General features: G+C 41.6%; 1 long non-coding RNA gene across 2 annotated transcripts in view; it reads right to left on the bottom strand.

Moving 5' to 3' along the window:
- LOC102376791 overlaps window positions 1–12,572 on the bottom strand; it is a 22,466-nt gene extending 9,894 nt beyond the window's left edge. The window contains exons 1-2 of one of the 2 annotated variants that reach the window (XR_001358066.2): window positions 12,528–12,572; window positions 9,919–10,040 (exon numbers count right to left, since the gene is read on the bottom strand). This is a non-coding gene — a long non-coding RNA (uncharacterized LOC102376791). Of the gene's footprint in view, window positions 1–9,918; window positions 10,103–12,527 lie in introns of those variants that run through there. The other variant, XR_001358065.2, reaches the window with a different exon arrangement.
- Between the last annotated feature and the right edge of the window lie 496 nt (window positions 12,573–13,068).

Genomic DNA, 13,068 nt, shown 5'->3' with positions numbered 1-13,068 from the left:
CCTGCTGCAGTCTGAATCCATTGTTCAGAGAAATCTAGGTATTCTAAACTAGATGCTTACTCCAGTAGGTCACCTCCTCCACTAAGGCCACCACCAAGAGACAAACCACGACACTCATCATGTGGTAGCAGTAGAAGTATTAACATTGTGGAACTGGGGGGGGGGGGGGGGGGGGGGATGGGGGAGGAGAAGCAATATCCTTTGTATAGTGCTTTAAATGATGTACATTTTCAATGAAGAAGGGTTGTGGTGTTAATACACTATTAATACTTTTCCAAGCATTGTCTCTTTTCCTAACAAATGTATTTTAATCAAATGGAATGCAGACTAATGTGGATTTAGAAAGAGGGCGAGAGTGCAGCAAATTATAAATGCCTTCTACTTTATCAGCATTACACAGTACTATTAATTTTAAAAATAGCTTTCTAAAAACATGCATGGCATACCATAATAGAGATGGCTGCATTTCAATATATCATCCTGATGACTCCCTCCGCAGCAATGAGTTATGCAGACATGCTGAGCTCTGTAGAGCAGATACAGTATGTTCCATGTCACAACTGAGGAAAGGAAGCATTCTTGTCTTTTGATTCAGGATTATGCTCCGTCAGGACTTCCGGACATGAGCGATTATTGATCGTATCTGAGTGTACGTCAAAGTCCAAGAAGTTGCCACCTAGATGATATCATCCCAGGAAGGACCATCTCTGAAGAAGTGTCCAGCATCCATTGTACTCAATGAGGATTGGAAGGATCAGACCTCTTTCATTACTTGAAAATGTATAGTAAAGAAGAGTGTTGAAGGAAAACATAGATAATTTTAACAGAGCAACCCATTTTAAATACCGCATCTGTAAATGTTCGTAGAACTAATTGGCATGAGCGTCCTTAGAATAGTGCATTATGCCTATCCAAGTGATGAAGGGGGTAGTTGCCATAGCAAGCACTGTTTTTATTGACTGCTTACAGGAAATAGTCACATAAAACTGTAGACCAGGCCAGAAAATGAGTTAGAAAAATCCCCAGGCAGCTGTAAGTTGCACATTTTTTCCTCTAGCCTGCTTAGTTTTCTAGCCCTCATAAAACAGCAATTACAAATATGATGCATCTCAATGACCCATTATGGCAGTGCTCAGGAGGTTTGGGGAAATGCTCCACCTTTCTATTTACTGCAGATATTCTTCTTTTCAGAGAAGTCCTGAGATCCCCATGCATCCTGCTTCATCTCTAATTCTCACTGAACTCAGTGGGAGCTTTCCCCAAAGAACTTTGAATATGAAGAAGCACCTCAGGATGTAGTTCAATGAGAATAAGCAATCTGGCTGTTTTAGGACATCGGGATGAAACTTTATCTTGGTTGACAGAGTACTAAACAAGGGACCAGGAGACCTAAATATTCTTCCCAGATCTCCCACTGACCATGCTATTGCTATGGACAAGTTGCTTCACCTTTTCTGTATCTCAGGTCCTCCATCTGTAAAATACTAAGATCTTTGGCTACAGAAAGCACAATGTAAAAATGTGCATGTTATTGCTATCAGAAAATGGTGCAAAACTGCATAGGGTTAGTTTGTAGAGGCTCCTACAAACATTTATTTCAATTTTAGATAGACTAAGTCTCCACCGCCTGGAAGCGCCTATTCTTTTCTTGTTCCTTTTGAACCACTAACAACTATTTTGCTGATACATCATAGTCCCTTACTGTGCCTGCCCTGAAATTGCAAAGTTAATATGAAAGAGTGAAGGGGGAGGCCCCACGGACTTTGAGATTGAGCAAAGCTCACATACGGCTCCTCGGTTTCACAAATGTTAAGACATTGATTTGTGCGCGCAAATTTTTTACTCCAGCAATTTCAGCCTATTTTTTTTCAAAAACTGGTATTTCTAATCCACGCATATTTTTCTTTGCAGTTTATCAACTATAGAGCAATGTGATTTAGCATCCTAGAGATTGCTGCATGCCAGTAACCTACATTTTAATCTCCTTTCTACAGTAATCTCTATCACGCTAATCATCTGACCTCATGTTACATTACATTTTATTTATCAGTATTAATCCCAAGCCTGACAGCTTCACTTTTCCTTTGCCCAATCTTGATTTCTGTACGTCACTACGGACCTGAAAACTATCCATCTAGTTTGTTTGCAATTTATATCAGCTGCTGCAATCCAAAACCATGCTCCTAATATGTATGCAAATCAAGTCAGGATGACTGGAGCACATCAAACCATGTACAAAAGCCTCCTTATTAGTGTATTCACTTCCTCTCTTTCCCACATATTCCCAGTTCTTTATGTGTCAATCCAAAAACCAATGGGTATTCTCTACATCACAAAACAAATGCCTAGATGAAAATTGTTTCCTCAGGATCTTGATTTGCTGTAGCCTATACTATAATCTTTTCATTTTCATTTTTTGCTGTGATAAATCTGAAATTGCCCACTGTAGGCTACTTCAGCACCATTCTTGAATATATAGATAAAAAATACCGACACGGTCAGTTTGGAAGAAGCCATACAAGTTAATTTAAATGCTGTCATTGGTCTTGCAGGCAAGTAACAAATATTCTAGTCTTCATCCATGTGATGAGGGTCATGTGCCTGTAATGTGTATTTCACTGAATAATTTTTAAAAATATCAATATAGTGGCATAACTAGGTTGGAGTGATTGGGGCAGTTGCCCCAGGCACTAACTCAAGGGGGTAGGGGCAGGGGAAAAAAACCAAACAAACCAGATGCTTTCACGCTGGTTGACTGTGATCCTGGTCAAATAACTGCAAGTGCAACTGGAAGCCACCCGGCGCATTTCCTATTTATGAGATATTGGCCATTTCCTGGAAGAAAGATTCCAAAGCCCCCATCAAAAAACAAGTTAACTTAAGTTTGTTATTACAAATCATCATCTCCGTTCTCAATTTATTGGCAACTGTGACACGAATGACGTCAGGGTTGCCGTGCTCTACCCTGCTGCTTCCTTTACCATGCCAAGTTGTCTTCTTGCACCCTCCAATTCTCGCCCGCCACATCTTGGATGTTATGAATTTTTATAGGGAGGCTACCTTCAGTCCTCTTGGTCACGGTCCTCCTGTCTATGGTTGTCCCATGCGCCCAAGACTTAAGGGCTATGCGTGGCTCCTACCACCCCAATACCACGCCCCAAGCCTCGCAGATGTAAAAGGGACGTTGTTCTGTCCCTCTCTCTAGCGTCGCACCCTCTTTAGCGCTTGCGCTCTCCACAGCCCCGTCTCTCGCTCTCTCTCAGGCCTTCTCCATACGCCACCCTCCTCACAGGGCTCTTCTCTCTGCAGTGCAGCCCTCTCACCGGGCTCCTCTCTCTGGAGCTGGGGTCTGTACACCTCGAACTCTGTGCCCTCGCTGGGGCTAGGGTCCTCACTCTACTGAGAGTCCCCTACGAGGCCTCCTCCATCCCCTTATAGCCTCACCCAAACCACCAGTGTAAACAAACAAAGCAAACACCAGCTCCTAGGCCATAACTGACCTTAACACCGCCTGCCTGTATTATGTTACTAAAACGTCCCAGAGCTGCCCTCCTTAACCCTGCTTTGAGCAGTACCTGCAGTTCTTGCATCCTTGCTCAGGGAGCTCTTTCTGCCTTGGCTGCTGGTAGGGAACTGCCGCCTGCCCCCCTGCCTGTGCTTTATATGGGAGCCAGGCGCTGCCCCTTCTTGTCAGCTGGCTAGGCAGGTGTGGATCATTAGCTCCCTCTAGTTGCCTCATCAACCAGCACCTGAGGAGTCTTCCTGGCTCTCTCAGTAGCAGACACCTTAGTGTCCTGCTACAGTAACCATAAGTTTTAATGCTATCGACTACTTTGCTCCAAACACCAAGAAGAGGTCTTCAGTTCCTAATCCCTGTGCTATCTTGCCTCTAATGCTAATTTTGTCACTATCTCCTACCTGCGTGTCGTGATTTCTTATTCTGCACAATGCTCCACCCACAGATCAGGCATTATCCAATCCTCCTTTCAAAAGGTGAACCACTGCACCTTTGCATTTGGTATTCAGCAGACAGAATGGATGTAGATCAGTGGGGAAATTCTGCCCCAAAGAGAGAAATGGTCCAGGCTACAACCCCGAATCTCCTCCCTTCCAGTTGGGGGGTTAGTTGGTTCACTTTCTTCCTGGTCCTATATAACTCCTTCGCTTGACCTCCTAGGGGGCCAGCTTCAAGAAGAAGCTGAGTGGGGAGCGTAAAACCCAGGTCTCCCGATTCCTGGGTGAGTGTCTTAGTCACTAGGCTAGAGAGCTATAACATGGTACGCACCTCCTCCCTCACCCACCGGCCATGGGTTTTTACCAGGTCAAATTTTGTGGCTTACATTCAACTAAGCTATAGGCACAAGGACTTGCAGAGTTAAGCCATGTGAACACATGCGCGTGCATACTGCATACAGCGTAGGATTACAAACCACTGAGTAACTGCCATACCAACACAAAGTGAAATAGGAGCCTGCCCTATACAGCTACTGAGAAATAATTATACAAACAATTCACCATAGGATAGTTAATATGCAGAAAACAGCTGAGTATCTAAGGGAGTAGTGCTTTTATAAGATCCTTGTACTTTTCCTGAGACTGTTCCATTTCAGTATACATTTCAAGCATGCTCTAATTAAGCCTTCAAGCAAGAGTCTCACCTCTTCTGAGTACACGTATCAGACTAAGGAGAAAAAAAAAAAAAAAAACAAACTCAGAACCTGCTGTAGTACGGCAATGAGTGAACGATTTAAAAAGAACAAAAGGAAAACAGAGCATTAAGGCTTTTGCTTAAAAGTGTCATTTTTAAATATGCCTTCCTCCCCTTCTGACTCTTTTGACAGGGATGTACTTTATAAAATCAGCATCAAGACGGATGGATTATAACTAGGAGCTTCTCAAAAGCAGCCCTTAGCCAAGAGAGGGCATATTTTTCAAGTGACGAAGCTAAAGAGTTACAGCGCCCTAAATCAAATTAGTAGGCAACATCCGAGTGGGAGACTCTGTTAGATGAATGAGCTGGCATTTTTAAAAGAGTAATAAGGAGCTAATACACAAGATTAACTAAATGGATGAATAGAGATAAATACACAGAATGTCTATGCAGTGCTGGGGGGGGGGGGGGGGGGTTGTATGCCAGAATTTGGTACAGGACTAGGTCTTTCGTACTTACTAAATCACTAACAAAAATCTGATGCTATATTAAAAGAATATAAATAATCTCCCTTGCACTAACAAAAGCAGGGAAATTCAGCATCACAGATTAACATCTAGGCTGTTAGATACCTTTAAAAAAAAACTGGCCCTTACTAAAAAGAGTAAGTTCAGTGCTAAAGATTCAGAGGCAGTAAATGGGATGCAGAAGGGCCTATAATATATATACATACACACACACACACTTTATATTATATAAAACTTTGAACAACGCTGTAAAAGATGCCCCTTTCAAATGATCTCTACACAGAATCATAAAAGCAACTTTCATACTTGGTCTTCACAAAGGGAGGAGGAGAAGAATGTGCACCTTGCCCACAAACTAGCCCACAAACTACTAACGCCTATTTGTGGTGAGTAGGTTCCAGTTCACGTGGACTATAAAGATTCACCTCACCAAAATATGCAAAAACAGTACTGATTTCTATTCCTCAGCCACACACATTGGGACTCAGTATTCTCCATTTCGCTGCTGACCTATGTCTACAAGCACGCAACACTGCAATTCTGTTCACAGGTCTCAGAATTGGGCCCCTGTGTAAAAGCCATTTAGATTACCCACAAACCCCCAAGTTCATGTTAAAGAAAAGTGGGCAATAGTTTATTGTGAGGGGCAAGGATTTTTGGGGGGGTGATATCTTTTATTAGACTAGGTGCATGGCTGGGATAAAGTTAGACATAGAAAATAGTTTATTCTATTTCCTGGGATCACCAGCTATATATTTTGCTTGCTTAAATTTCTGATTTTGACTGTATCTGCTTGGGAAAAGTATGAAACAAAAACAACAACAACAACAAAAAAAAGGAAATGCACACACACCCACCACCCACACCAGGTTTTATGTATTAGTTACTAAGTAGAGCTTGCAATATTAGGAATTACAAAAATCTTCCAAGTAGGGAATATGATCATCTGGCTACAGCACTTGTCTGGAAGTGGAGACATCTGTGCTCTACTCTCATTGTTGACATGAAGTCCCTTAACCTCTCTGTTCCTTGAATTCTCCATAAGCAAGATGGAGAAAATGATAATTAGATATCTCAGAAGGGTGTTGTAAGGTTGAATATTATTACAGTTTGTAAGCTGCACTGGCAATAAACTGCTAAGTATTATTGATTAATACCATTTCATTGTACATTTGATTCATAAAATTAATTGGAAAGATGTTATTGGGAAATAAATATGAAATGCTAAAACACTATGGCTTTGCAACTGTTTTGCCTGTGGCTACGGTCAGAAAGTGGGCAAAAAGGATATATAATTACTTCCTGTGTAAAGTGCCTACTCTTTACTTGTTCCTTTTAAACCACTAACACTATTTTGCTGATACATCATCACAGTCCCTTACTTTTCAGTCGCACAAGAGATTTAGGGTAATTTTGCCTCCCCACCTACAGGAAGGACACTGAAAGGAGAAGTGTTAATGAGGGTTCAAAGGGGCTATGAAGTGGAACAAGAAGTATGATCAGATGTGCAGAGCTCTCTAGGACACTACTCATTAACCAAGCTTTTCGGAGCCTGCACCTCTGAAATGAACACAATCATTAGCTGTGTGAGAGCCGAAATCAATGTAAAGATGATTATAGTAGTGCCATTTCAATGCAGTCCCTCAATATGAGGATGATAGTCTTCCCGTAAAGAGGGAAGTAAATCGGTGAGTCCACAGAATACAGGACTGAGGAGACTGATCTGAGATCCACACGTTCAACTGTGGACATGGCAAGTAGTTCCAGAGGAAAGGAGCAGATCCTGATGGTGGTGGGTCACACCTCTTTCCTCCGTCTCTCCTGTCTATCTGCCTCCACAATGAGGCAAGTTTGGCTGAAAAGGTGCATGCCTGGTCATACATCATGGTTCCACTGGAGACGATTCTGTGCTTCAGGTCTCCCCAGTGTTGGTGTTAACATCACATTTCTTCAGATTGGCTTCATGATATTCTTATTATAAACATTACTTTACCAAGGTTTGTCATTTTGATTCAAACGCATACTTGGCACATAGCATCTCCGACATAAATAGCCACCCTTCTAAATTGGACGGCTGCTCCCATTTCCATGTCAACAAACAAGGGAAGCTGTTACATCTGTGATTTTATCTGACATTGGAGAAAATCCTTTCCTGTAGCCTCGAGATGCTTTCTATTTTTTAAAGTGGTGCATGGTTTAAACTTGCAAAAATATTTCATAAACTGTTGCTAAATCGAAGGATGCAAATACTTTCTTCTGAATCCACAGTTGCTTTCTTGAGCTTGTGAGCAAACAGTTAAGCTAGGGAGATTTAGTGCAGCCTTACAGTGGTTTTTTTCCCCCTCCTGAAATACCACAAAACTAAATGGTAAATACCATTTTTCTCTTGTCCCTGCAGAAGCAAGACAGCCTATGGTAACACACATTTTCTTATAGCGCAAACAATGGCACATTTCTTCTTTTAGAAAGTGATTAATATTTACTGCTGCAGTAACTGGCAGTTTAAATAAATGCTAGCACTTATGCAGTGTATCATTAATAAAAGAAAAAAAAAAAAAGAAAGAAATATGACATCCACTGTCAAGTAACAATGGGCCCTTCCACATGAATAAGTGGGGTGATAGGACAACCTTTTAAAAGGAATTACTGGGGCATTGTAACAACAGTTTAAATAGAACCACTTTATCATCCAGAAGGGAAGAATGCTAGAAATATGTACGATTACATATGTAATCAATAAATGGGGCATCTTAAGTTATCATCTCTAAGTGACAAGAAAAATCACTGGGAGAAAAAAAAAAAAAAAATCACGGGTACATTAAACTTAGAATTGAGTGATGGTGAGAAATACATTTCACACTGTGCTGTTTTTAAGGAGTGGCTTAATTCATTCCTGTTTTACTGACAGCCCCTAGGCTATAGTAAATGAAGTTTCTTGTGGGGTTTTTTGGGGAGTCCTTCCTTTCAGTTAAACATACACTCTTCAGGATAGAAATCTTTAGGTCAAATATCTATATCTTTGCAGTTCTAACAGGCTCATCTCACCCTGCCCCATATGTAATGAATGCTAGTGAAGTTTCAGTCTAAGAAAAGCCAACTAGGATGCTTTATTACTTTCTCATATCATACTGCTTTCCAAGCAAGGTAGGCTATTTTACCAGGTCCACTCTCTGTTGAAAGACCATAGGAGAAGACTCTTTCACTGCACTCATAAGGTGGCACTTGGACTCATTTTGTTCTTACGGGATAGGGAGTTTTACAGAGGAACGTCCTTAATAGTGAACATCTAGTCCCACTTATTAAGGTTGCACAGCAGGAGGAGGAACAACTAGTATCTGGTACAGTAGCAGAGAGAGAGAGAGAGAAAGGTATATTACCTAGTTCTCGCCTGCTGGGGGCTTCTCTCAACCCTGGAAGCAGATACAGAACTGAATAGGTAGCCAGTAGAGAGAAGACAAGACCAGCACAGTGTGTTCTCAGCAGTTTCTCTTACCCAAAAGTAAGATGCTTTGTGCAGGAGTCAGCTAATCCTTGTGGCCCAGGTGACTGCCCTGCAGCCTGGAGGTATCATGAGCAGCACAGCTGGATCTCCATCCAAAGAGAAAGTGTATAACTTGCCAGCTATATGAATATTTTTAGCAAAAACAGCACTTTCAGAGGATCCCCAGGCCAAGAAATATGCAATATTCTGAAATCCTTATTTGTAGGAATAGTCTTCTGATGATGCAACTGACGTGCATGAGGCTTGGGAAGAAAGATCCCCACATATAAAAACAGCCAAATTAGGAAACCCTGCAACACAATGGCTATGTCCGTAACCACATGTATTACTGCTTTTGTCTTTTTATCCAAATTATGGGATTTATTTTTTGCTCATAAATTGTATGGCTCACTAGATTGTGGGCAATTAAAAAAAGCAGGATACACTCTCTCTGTCTCTGAATGGCAATTTCTGTGTCTCCAGCCTCTCCTCCCTCCCTCCTTTGCACTGCAGTAACATTTCCATTCACAAGTAGGCACAGGTAAAATTGACAAGTACCATGGTTTACTTCATCTCGTTGGCAAGCAATATAAGAAGAGCTGCCTGGTTTTAACTGCGTTCTCTTCTTTCACATCCATTGCTTCCACCCAGCTTTCAACCTCATTTTCATCTGGTTGCTTTGCTCCGATTCAGAGGCAGCAAGACGAGACATTTCTTAAAAAGTAATTCAACCAAAATCTATAATCATCACTACCATGTTCAGGGAGGAAAGGGGAAAAAAAACCTAAACAAAAGCAGCTGTGCAGAGGTATTTTCTACTCCAGTAAGCCCTTTATGTTCATACAAAGCAGGAAAAAAAGTTGAAAACTGTCCAAGACTGTAGTAAGGCACAGTTCTCTTACTGAAAACATAAGCAATAATCCCCTTAACCACAGTGTCATCTCTATGATTTGCAGCTCATAAATGTATTTTTTTCATGGAACAAAGGATTATACAAGTTATGAACAGAACTGGATACCACTAAAAATATAACAATCTGCACCTGTGTGTTATAATAGACCTTGAGTTACAACCTACCCTTATAAATACAGCCATTGTGCTTCTGTCATCCCTGGCCAAATTCTCATTTTAGTGTGACAAAGAGTGAAAAGGAAACACGGCACAGACAGACATAAAAGAAAGACCTAGATAAGCACAAACACACACTTAGAAGGACAGCAGCCCATCAACTGCTCAGCAAAGACCAAAGTGTTTCTTACCTTGCCAGCTGACACCAGTAAGCATGTAGTGTGGAAACCCAGGATCTTACTCCCTTCTCATCACAGTAAAAGAGTTCTTCATACAAGTCTGATCCTTTCCCTTAACTCAGGATCCTCCCTGCCTGAAAGTTAAGTAAGGAGAGCCTTTATGCCCCTTCCCTCCACCATCAAGTTGGCAATTGGCCACTTCCTTCTAGCCCATTGCCCTGCACTCCAGGACTTCTTTAAATCCCAGCAGGCCCTTCTCATGAGCTCGGGCTTAGTCCTTTCAGCTGTAAAGGTAGAAGGAGTGAAGCAGAGCTCTAAACTGTTATGGACCAGTTTCTTTACCACCAAGTTCTCCCTGCTCTTTAAAGCACCCTCCTACATTGTTTGTAATAGCCAGAAAATCCAGCAATTGCCCTTACATACTGTCAGATTATAACCCTGGACTCTTGTAGCTGTAACAAGCGCCAGCAAGCATAGTGATTTAGGGGTGGGATTCTGATGGAGTGAACAAGAGGAAAGTCAGTATAATGGCTTACTAGGAGCCTTAGTGAAAAATCCTGGACGTTATTCTAGGCAAAGCTAGCAAAGATAATGATTGTTAAGCTTGACCCATGCATTAAACTAATAGGATCATTACCAGAAACATAAGATAGATAAGGGTGACGACTCTGTTGTGATTGCCATCTAAAACCATTGTTTAACAGAAGCAACTAGTGCTAGTGCATATTTACCTCTGTGCTGTGAGTGTTAACACTTGGAATCCATCCATGTTGTGCAAGGTGGGACCAAGTTAAAGAGCATCTGTTTCTTGTCAGTGTTTCTATGACCCAGACCCTTAGTCCAACTTGGATCCCAAATCTATCATTCATGGCCGAGAAATGTGAAAACCTGTGTTCAGAGCTAAATAATTGTTTCATGTACAGTAGGCAGGATATGCCAGGTGAAATGCCAATCTACTGGACAACAGAAGTCTGCGTCCTAATCAAGAGACATGACTTTCCTTTACTTCCTTCCCTGTCTCAAGTCTTGTCTTCTTTTCTTTCTCCATCTTTTCTTTTCTATCTGTGTCTTTACTTCAGATCTTGAGGTAAACACAAAGGGAGGACAAAGCACTGTAGTGTTTTCCTGATTATAAATAAGCTGACATAACTGGGATCTTTTAGGGTTGAGCAAGACTGCAATGAAGAGATAGCTTTAATTCTTCAGGGTCAGAGGTGAGAATGCTAAAGCAGTAACCAGGGTTTTTGGTTGTAGACGTGTTGGTCTAAGGACATAGGTAGGCAAGGTTCTTTGAGTAGCTGTGATATCTTTTATTAGACCAACTGAGTAGCTGGAAAATAAAGTTCTTAGCAAGCTTTTAGGTGCAATCACTCTTCGTCATACATAGGGAGTCTGGTCTGAGACTCCAAGGAATGAGAGAAGCTAAAAATGAGGCAGGATGTCAGTAAGAATGTAAATAGGTAGAGATTAGAAAGGCAAAGGGTAAAGCAGAGAAGGGAGGGGTAAGTAAGCAGGGAAAGAAAAGGGAGATATCACAGTGATAGAATACAAGGTAGAAAAGAGACTGTCTGTGAAAAAGGAAATAGTTGGAGATCAGGAAAACAGGAACGAGATAAGCTGAAAGTGTAACAAGATGTCAGTGAAAATATAAATAGGTAGAAATTAGGGAGAGAAAAACAAAAGGTAAAGCAGGGAAGGGAGGGAGAAGAAAGCAGGGGAGGGGAAAGAGGAGAATAATACCTGTGATTGCCACCTCACAAATCTCAAAAGGGCTTTCACCCAACAAGGACACTCCTCCAGAGAGATAGATCTCACTTTTGAAAGAGCCACCCGGATACCACGTGAAGATTTGCCACAGCATAAAAGGAAAATCTCCACAAAACCTCACCAACCTCATCATCAGAAGCAAACTCCCTATGACCCAAACTACACCCAATGTATCCAGAACGTGCCAGGACAAGAAATGCAAAACCTGCCAATACATCTCCACCACATGCACAATAACTACATCCCACAACAGAACCATCACCCTTCGTGGATCTTACACCTGCACCTCCAGAAATGTAATGCATCTCATCCAATGCACCAAATGCCCTGATGGAAAATACGTAGGAGAGACCAAACAACAACTGCGCGCCAGAATGAACGCACACCGGAAATCTATCAAAGACAGAAATACCCAATTACCGGTGGGTACGCACTTCTCACAGGACTACCGCTCCCTCTCCGATCTCTCTGTCCTAATCCTCAAAGGGAACTTACAAAACAGCTTTCGCAGATGAGCCTATAAACTCCACTTCACAAATCTACTGTATACAAAAAATCATGGACTCAATATAGACATTGACTTTATGACACAGTACAACCTACCTGACATCTGATTCACCAGGTACCTGCCTGACCTGACATCTTATATTCTTCTTTTCCCCCACCTATTCTCCCCTCCTTTCCCCCACTTTTCTGCCTTTTGTCTTCATGATTTCCATATATTTCCTCTCCTATTGATGCCTCTTTTTTACCTTGTATTATTGCCTCTGTATGTCTCCCTTTGGCTTTTTTCCCCTGCTTTCTACCCCCTCCCTTCCCTGCTTTACCTTTTGTTTTTTCTAATTTTTACCTACTTATATTTTCGCTGCCATCTTGTCACCCTTTTAGCTTCTCTCATTCCTGTTTTCCTGATCTCCAGCTATTTCCTTTTTCACAGACAGACTCTTTTCTACCTTGAATTCTGTCACTGTAATGTCTCCCTTTTCTTTCCCTGCTTTACCTTTTGTCTTTCTAATTACTACCTATTTACACTCTCACTGACATCATCCTGCCTCACTTTCGGCTTCTCTCATTCCTTGGAGTATCAGACCAGCAGAGACTCATGAAGAAGGGTTACTGTGCCTGAAAGCTTGCTAAAAACTTCTCCTCAGCTACTCAGTTGGTCTAATAAAAGATATCACATCTACTCAAAGACCCTTGCCTGCCAAAGCAGTAACCACACTTACATCAATCCTCTTCTCCTTTTCACCTGGGGAAGTTAGTTGTAATCCTCGTTTAAGCTATTAAGTTCAACTGAGTTCTATCCCTCTAATAAAGAGTAAGGTCAGGCCTAGGATCTTTGTATTGCTTAAAGCATTTTAAATTGTAAAAGAGCATGTACTAGAAAGAAAAAAA

This window comes from Alligator sinensis, unplaced genomic scaffold (genome assembly GCF_000455745.1).
Source record: "Alligator sinensis unplaced genomic scaffold, ASM45574v1 scaffold451_1, whole genome shotgun sequence".
In the NCBI taxonomy this organism is placed as follows: Eukaryota; Metazoa; Chordata; order Crocodylia; family Alligatoridae; genus Alligator; species Alligator sinensis.
Note: the sequence above shows the minus strand (reverse complement) of the source record. Positions and strands in the feature narration are given on the sequence as shown.